Source organism: Boleophthalmus pectinirostris, unplaced genomic scaffold, assembly GCF_026225935.1.
Source record: "Boleophthalmus pectinirostris isolate CB_2022bp ecotype Guang Dong unplaced genomic scaffold, ASM2622593v1 HiC_scaffold_22, whole genome shotgun sequence".
In the NCBI taxonomy this organism is placed as follows: domain Eukaryota; kingdom Metazoa; phylum Chordata; class Actinopteri; order Gobiiformes; family Gobiidae; genus Boleophthalmus; species Boleophthalmus pectinirostris.
In genome coordinates, this window is record NW_026571190.1 from 13318381 (window position 1) to 13325056 (window position 6676).

Below are 6676 nucleotides of genomic sequence, written 5' to 3' on the forward strand. Positions count from 1 at the left end.
GTTGCATTAAAAGCCACAGGTACCACATTTAAACACATTTATTATGGATATTGAAAAGAAATTTAAATTGTAAAGGACATTGTAACTTTTTATACATTGCTTTTGTCATTTTAGCGGCCCCAGCAGAGGAGCTAGTTAAGGTGGTGGAAGTGGAAGAAGAGCCTAAACCAGGTAACACAATCAGTCACAGGCAGAAGAGAATTTCACCCACTAACCAGACACTTGTCAGTTTAATTCCTGTTTTAGACTTGTGCATAATACATGTTTGGTTACATTTATATCGTTCTAACAATTGAGCTATGACATTGCTGGTGTTGTGTCTTTGAGCAAGAGACTTCACCAACCTCATGTGCGAAACAATAACAAAAAAATGTGTGTTTAGTTCAGTTCAAGGTGATTTGTTAAAAAAGACACATTATTTTAACACAATAACCTCTGCTACTGTATATTCAGTGTGGATTTTCAAACGATGATTTTCTTATTTTCTCCAACAGAAGTGGCCGAGGTGCAGATGGTGGAAGTGAAAGAGGAGCCTCAACCAGGTAACACAATCAGTCACAGGCAGTAAAGATGTGCTCCCACTTCCTAGAGGGCTGCCAGTTCGATTCCCCAAAATTGGCATTGCAAATTGTTGTTGTGTCCTTGGGCAAGCCATAACTGTTGATGGTTGAAGGTTGGCACTGGCGTTTGTTTTCCATTCAACATTACATTGTAGAATAGTTTGAAATTGAGCCGGAGGACAAGTCAGAACTGTGTGGTGGAAATGACTGATTAAAATTGCAGATTGCAGATTTGTTGACCTGGTTTATGGTTCCTGTCTCTGTAATTACTGGGCCACGTGGAACAAAAAATGGCACAAAGCCTTTTGTGTCAGGAGAAATAAACAAACGTGAAATAATGTTTTCAAGCTGTCTTCAGAAAGTGGTTTCATTATTCAACCCCAAAGATGTGATGGTCAAGACATGACATTAATATTCCAGGTTTATTCCAAATCTTAACAAATAATAACTTTGCGAATAGAAATTTTTGGATTTCTTTTTTGGATATTTCTTTCAAAAATTAAAAACAGTAAATCTTCCATAGTCATCAAATTGTATAACATGAATGCAGCCTGTTAATAAAACACATTCAATCACAATTGATTTGGAAAATCTAATCTTTTATACAGAAGCTGAAGAGGAACTGTCTCCACTGGCCCCTGAAGGTACAGTCACATACATGATTCATTGTAATACACTGATTTATGTGTTTTGTGAACTCTCCCCCTCTTACTGTAATATTTTTTGTCTTTTCCACAGTCATTTCTCAGTATTGTCTTCCTGACTGGGAGTATTACCGTGGAAAATGCTACTACTACTTCAATGGGAACTTAAACTCTTGGAAATACGCTGTGGTACGCATAGTTTTTATTCGTTTTTATTCACAAACACATTTTAATATGTGTAATTTATTGTAATGTCATAAGGGTTACAGTTGTAGTTCTAAAAAAACTACATTAGGGAAACAGCAGTGATATTCAGAACCAAAACCTAAAACATTTTCCCCTTCTGTTGCTGCAGGATTTTTGTGCAAACTTCGGGGCGACTCTGGCCTCTGTGCACAGCCCTCTGGAGTATAACCACTTGCAGTACATGGTGGGCCGAGCGGGCCAAACCAGCGCCTGGATTGGAGGATTCCACTTTGAGGTGAATTCAGGATCAGAAAAGGTTTTGTTGATAATGTCAGAGGACTAAATTATCAAACTAGGAATCTGTAATAAAGTTAGAAGTAACATTATGCAGATTAGCCACACCAGTTCTGGCTCTAACCTGATGCCCTGTTCTGTCTAGACTGGTGAGGGGAGAGAGGATGAAAGCTTTCAGCCATGAAGACAAATACATAATAATGCTGTAGACTTATATTTTCTTATAGTTATTTATCTTGATTTTTGAGTGCCTATTTCTATTCTGTCTTACTGTTCTTGATCTATATGTTGGGACATATATATGTTGGAACTTCCCCACTGTGAGACAAATAGAGGTTCTCTAATCGTTTTATAAGCTACAATGATAACAAACATTTTAGGTGCATGTTAAAGTGACATTCCGCCTCTTTCTTCAGAACTCTTGGCGGTGGCAGGACGGCTCTTACTTCGACTATAACAACTTCATGAGTGGAGGATCTGGTACAACGTACAAGTGTCTGAGGATGAACTCTCAGGGTGAGTCTAGACAAAGTGCTCAATAGATCAAAGAAAGGCTTAGACCAAGGATTCTCAAACTGTAATTTGGAGACAGATCTATAAAAGGTGCTATACCTGAGCTTTGCTTTTAGTTTTCCTTTGTCTTAAAATTGTGAAAAACAGTACGAGTTTGTTTTCAGCGGTTTGCAGTGGTCCAAAGTTATTTCTCACTTGACTTATGCATTCTGAGCCTCCTAATAATTCACAGTGATGAGTTCATAAGCTCTTTCAGATACCAGAGCAGAGTTTCACATTACAGTAAACAACTAGCATGCTAATGTGCACTTCCTGATTGTCATAAGATAAAACTGTTAATTATGCAGGAGAGAGTACACAGTGGGTATTTTATGAACTCAAGAGTTGTGTTTTTTTCCTTCTTTGCATTAGTTATTATGTAAAACTACCTGATCCATAGTTTAGTCATTTTAGACCTGGTTTAGATTTAGTTCAGACCTGATAGTCAGGTTTTATATTAGTACTTGGAATGAAAAGTTTGCAAACCACTGATTTAGACCCTGGCAGGCTGGTTTAATCTTTCAACAAATGCATTCAAATTTCACTTTCCTTAATTAATGACAATGTATAATTGTTTTTCAGCTGGCCAAGGCTGGTACAGTTCCTACTGCAGCTATGCCATACCTTCCATCTGTCAGATCAACGTCAACTGTTAACTCCTCCTTTATGTTACTGCATTTTTATTGACTGATTTTAAAAGAAATTATTATTAATTATTAATTATTATTAATTAAATTATCATGACGATTATTCTTTGTGAAGTTCACTGTTTTCAAATAAAAGAATTAAACCTATGTGATGTCATGATTTATGCATTGGGAAACAACTAGATTAAGTTTATGCATGCACTTACACACACAGCACATGGATTAAACTGTGCTAAATATGGACTAGACCAAGAAACCAAGTCTACATCAAACAATGCAGAATTCAGCTCTTGATTTTATTTATTTCAGTTAATCTTCAAATTATTTATTTTACCTTGGGAGATTGTGTGATTATTCAAACATACATGGATGATGTATAAAACCACCTGAGGCATGGATGGATGGACTCCACCTAACTGGAATCCATCCATCCATCTTCTTCCGTTTGTTCGGGACTGGGTCGTAGGGGCAGCAGTCTAAGCAGGGACTCACAGACTTCCTTCACCAGAGACATTTCCTCCAGCTCCTCCAGGGTGACCCCAAGGTGTTCCCAGGCCAGCCAAGCGGCATAGTCCCTCCAGCGTGTCCTAGGTCTTCCCCAAGGCGTCCTTCCGGTGGGACATGCCCGGAGCACCTCCGAAGGGAGGCGCCCAGGAGGCATCCGGAACAGATGCCCGAGCCAGCTCAGCTGGTTCCTCTCCACATAGAGGAGCAGTGGCTCTACTCAGAGCCCCTCTCATGTAACTGAGCTCCTCACCCTATCTATAAGAAAACGCAGTCAGTTACCCAACAGCTCATGACCATAGGTGAAGGTAGGAACATAAATTGACCGGTAAATTGAGAACTTTGCCTTTTGGCTCAGTTCCCTCTTCACCACAATGGTTCGATACAGTGACCGCAGTCGAACCTTGGATCTAGGAGGAGCATCGTGGTTTTGTCCCGACTGCGGAAAGATGGAGGTGTGTTTTTCACAGACTTTTATCAGTATAAACAGCTGTGTAGTGAATAAAAAGTGAGTAAAAAGATAGGTAAGTTTAATAAAGGCTCCTCTCGAACATGGATGGATAATTTGGCTGATGTTGCCATAGTTGAATAGTCTGTGTTTCTTTCACTTTTGAGAGAAATTATTTATATCTACATCATTTCAGGTGTTTTAAATGAGAAGGAAATGTATTTCTCCAAAAAATGAAATGAGTAACAGTTGTTTTTGTATCTTCTTCATTATGCCAGAAACTTAACAACAAACTAAATTACAAACTAAAATGGACTCATGATCATAATAAACACAGCCTTGTTATCTTATGTTGGACTTTTTACCCCTTACTGTAAACTGACTGATCTTAACATTTTACCGATTACTTCCTTATAAGTGAATGATAAAACAACATATTTTATAACCCAAACAGGAATACTCAAACCAAGGTTAGCAAAAATGTTGTTTTTATCAGTCAGTGTTTATTTGTACAGTCCTCAGGTGGCTAACCAAATACTACGAAATCTTATTTTAGTGCTGAAATTACAAAGTTAATATTGTTTAAATATTTTTCCCACCAAAAAAATCCAGAAGTGAAATATGAGTGTTTACTGCAGAGTTGCTCAGGTCCTGGTTAAACATAAACAGCTTTTTCCAAAATTGGGTTACAACATGTCTCTTTTTATAAATTAAAAAATATTTTAAAATATATTTTTTCTTGTCATTTATGGACATGTCTCTGTGTTTGGCCTCTCTCTTGGCTCTGGTCCAGTATTTATTGCCTTTCCTTTTTATCTGTGCCATATTCATCATCATGTTTCAAACATCGTCTTTAAACTCTTATCTAAATGATTTCTCACTGATTCAGTGTTCTTTATCTCAGTTTACAACTTATACTTGATCTGAAGGTCATTGCTTTTTGGCTCCTTGTCTAGACTTGATTTAGTCCTGGTTTAGTCTTGGTTCAAACCTAATTTGGTTCTGATTTTATTCTGATTTGGTAAGTCCTGGTTTAGTCATAGTTTAGTCTTGGTTACTTATGGTTTAGGCCATATTTGGTTCTGATTTAGTCCTGGTTTAGTCCTGGTTCAAACCAAGTTCAGTCTTGGCTTAATCCAACAGTTTCTGACCTGAAATAGTCCTCCTATGTTGGTTTGGTTTAGTTTCATTATGATCTTATTAAAAAGGGATGTCAAGATTAATCACTTTATGTATACAATATCGTGTTATCATAATCATAATAACTAAAGAAATGAATTATTGATACCATTTTGGAAGCAAAAATAAATAATCCAATTTTTCATCTGCCTCTTATGTCATATTAACTTTACTTCATCATTCATCATTATCAATATTATTTTATAAAGCTGTGCACACATACTGATGAATGGTGATCTATTAGACATGTGGATGAAAGTGCATTAAAGTTAAGGTGTAAATAATCCCAAATAATAAAATAAATCATAAAATTGTGATACAAATATTAAAAATTAATATTGTGGCACCACTAGTTTCTCACAACAGATATAACAGTAGATAATAGGCTGAAATAAAAATCTACTTTGTAGTATTTCAATGAAGGATTCCTGGTTGGGTCATAAAATACATGTATTACACCATTTACTGGGCAGCAATAGTAAATACCATGAACATATAACTTACGGTAGGTAAGAGTACGAAGTCCAGATGAAAACAGGGAAATTATTGTCTCTTGTGAAGTATATAAGCAGCAGAAGAACTCCACAGCATCAGTGCACTACTACTACTACTACTACTACGATTCACCTTGAGGAGTATAATCTCCAAGTAAGTCAACTCTGTTTTATTAGTTACAGTTTTTAGGTATAGACTTTTAATTTTAGTTCAGTAAATGTTTTGAAGTATTCTGCAACAGTGGCTGTAGTAGAAATAGCTTAGTTACTACAGCAATCACCCTATAACTGAACGGTTGATGGTTCAAATCCCACTTTAATCTCTTCAAACTAGAGAAGTGTATGATTCCTTAGTATCTGTAGTAGGTACAGTAGAATTTAATTTAAAATTTCAGATTTGTAATAAAATATATTGATTTGTTTTCTGCAGATTTGAAGATGAAAACTGTGGTGATTTTTCTTCTTTTTGCCGCTGTTGCATTAAAAGCCACAGGTACCACATTTAAACACATTTATTATGGATATTATTTATTGTTAAATGACATTGTAACTTTTTATACATTGCTTTTTGTCATTTTAGCGGCCCCAGCAGAGGAGCTAGTTAAGGTGGTGGAAGTGGAAGAAGAGCCTAAACCAGGTAACACAATCAGTCACAGGCAGAAGAGAATTTCACCCACTAACCAGACACTTGTCAGTTTAATTCCTGTTTTAGACTTGTGCATAATACATGTTTGGTGACATTTATATCGTTCTAACAACTGAGCTATGACATTGCTGATGTTGTGTCTTTGAGCAAGAGACTTCACCAACCTCATGTGCGAAACAATAACAAAAAAATGTGTGTTTAGTTCAGTTCAAGGTGATTTGTTAAAAAAGACACATTATTTTTAACACAATAACCTCTGCTACTGTATATTCAGTGTGGATTTTCAAACGATGATTTTCTTATTTTCTCCAACAGAAGTGGCCGAGGTGCAGATGGTGGAAGTGAAAGAGGAGCCTCAACCAGGTAACACAATCAGTCACAGGCAGTAAAGATGTGCTCCCACTTCCTAGAGGGCTGCCAGTTCGATTCCCCAAAATTGGCATTGCAAATTGTTGTTGTGTCCTTGGGCAAGCCATAACTGTTGATGGTTGAAGGTTGGCACTGGCGTTTGTTTTCCATTCA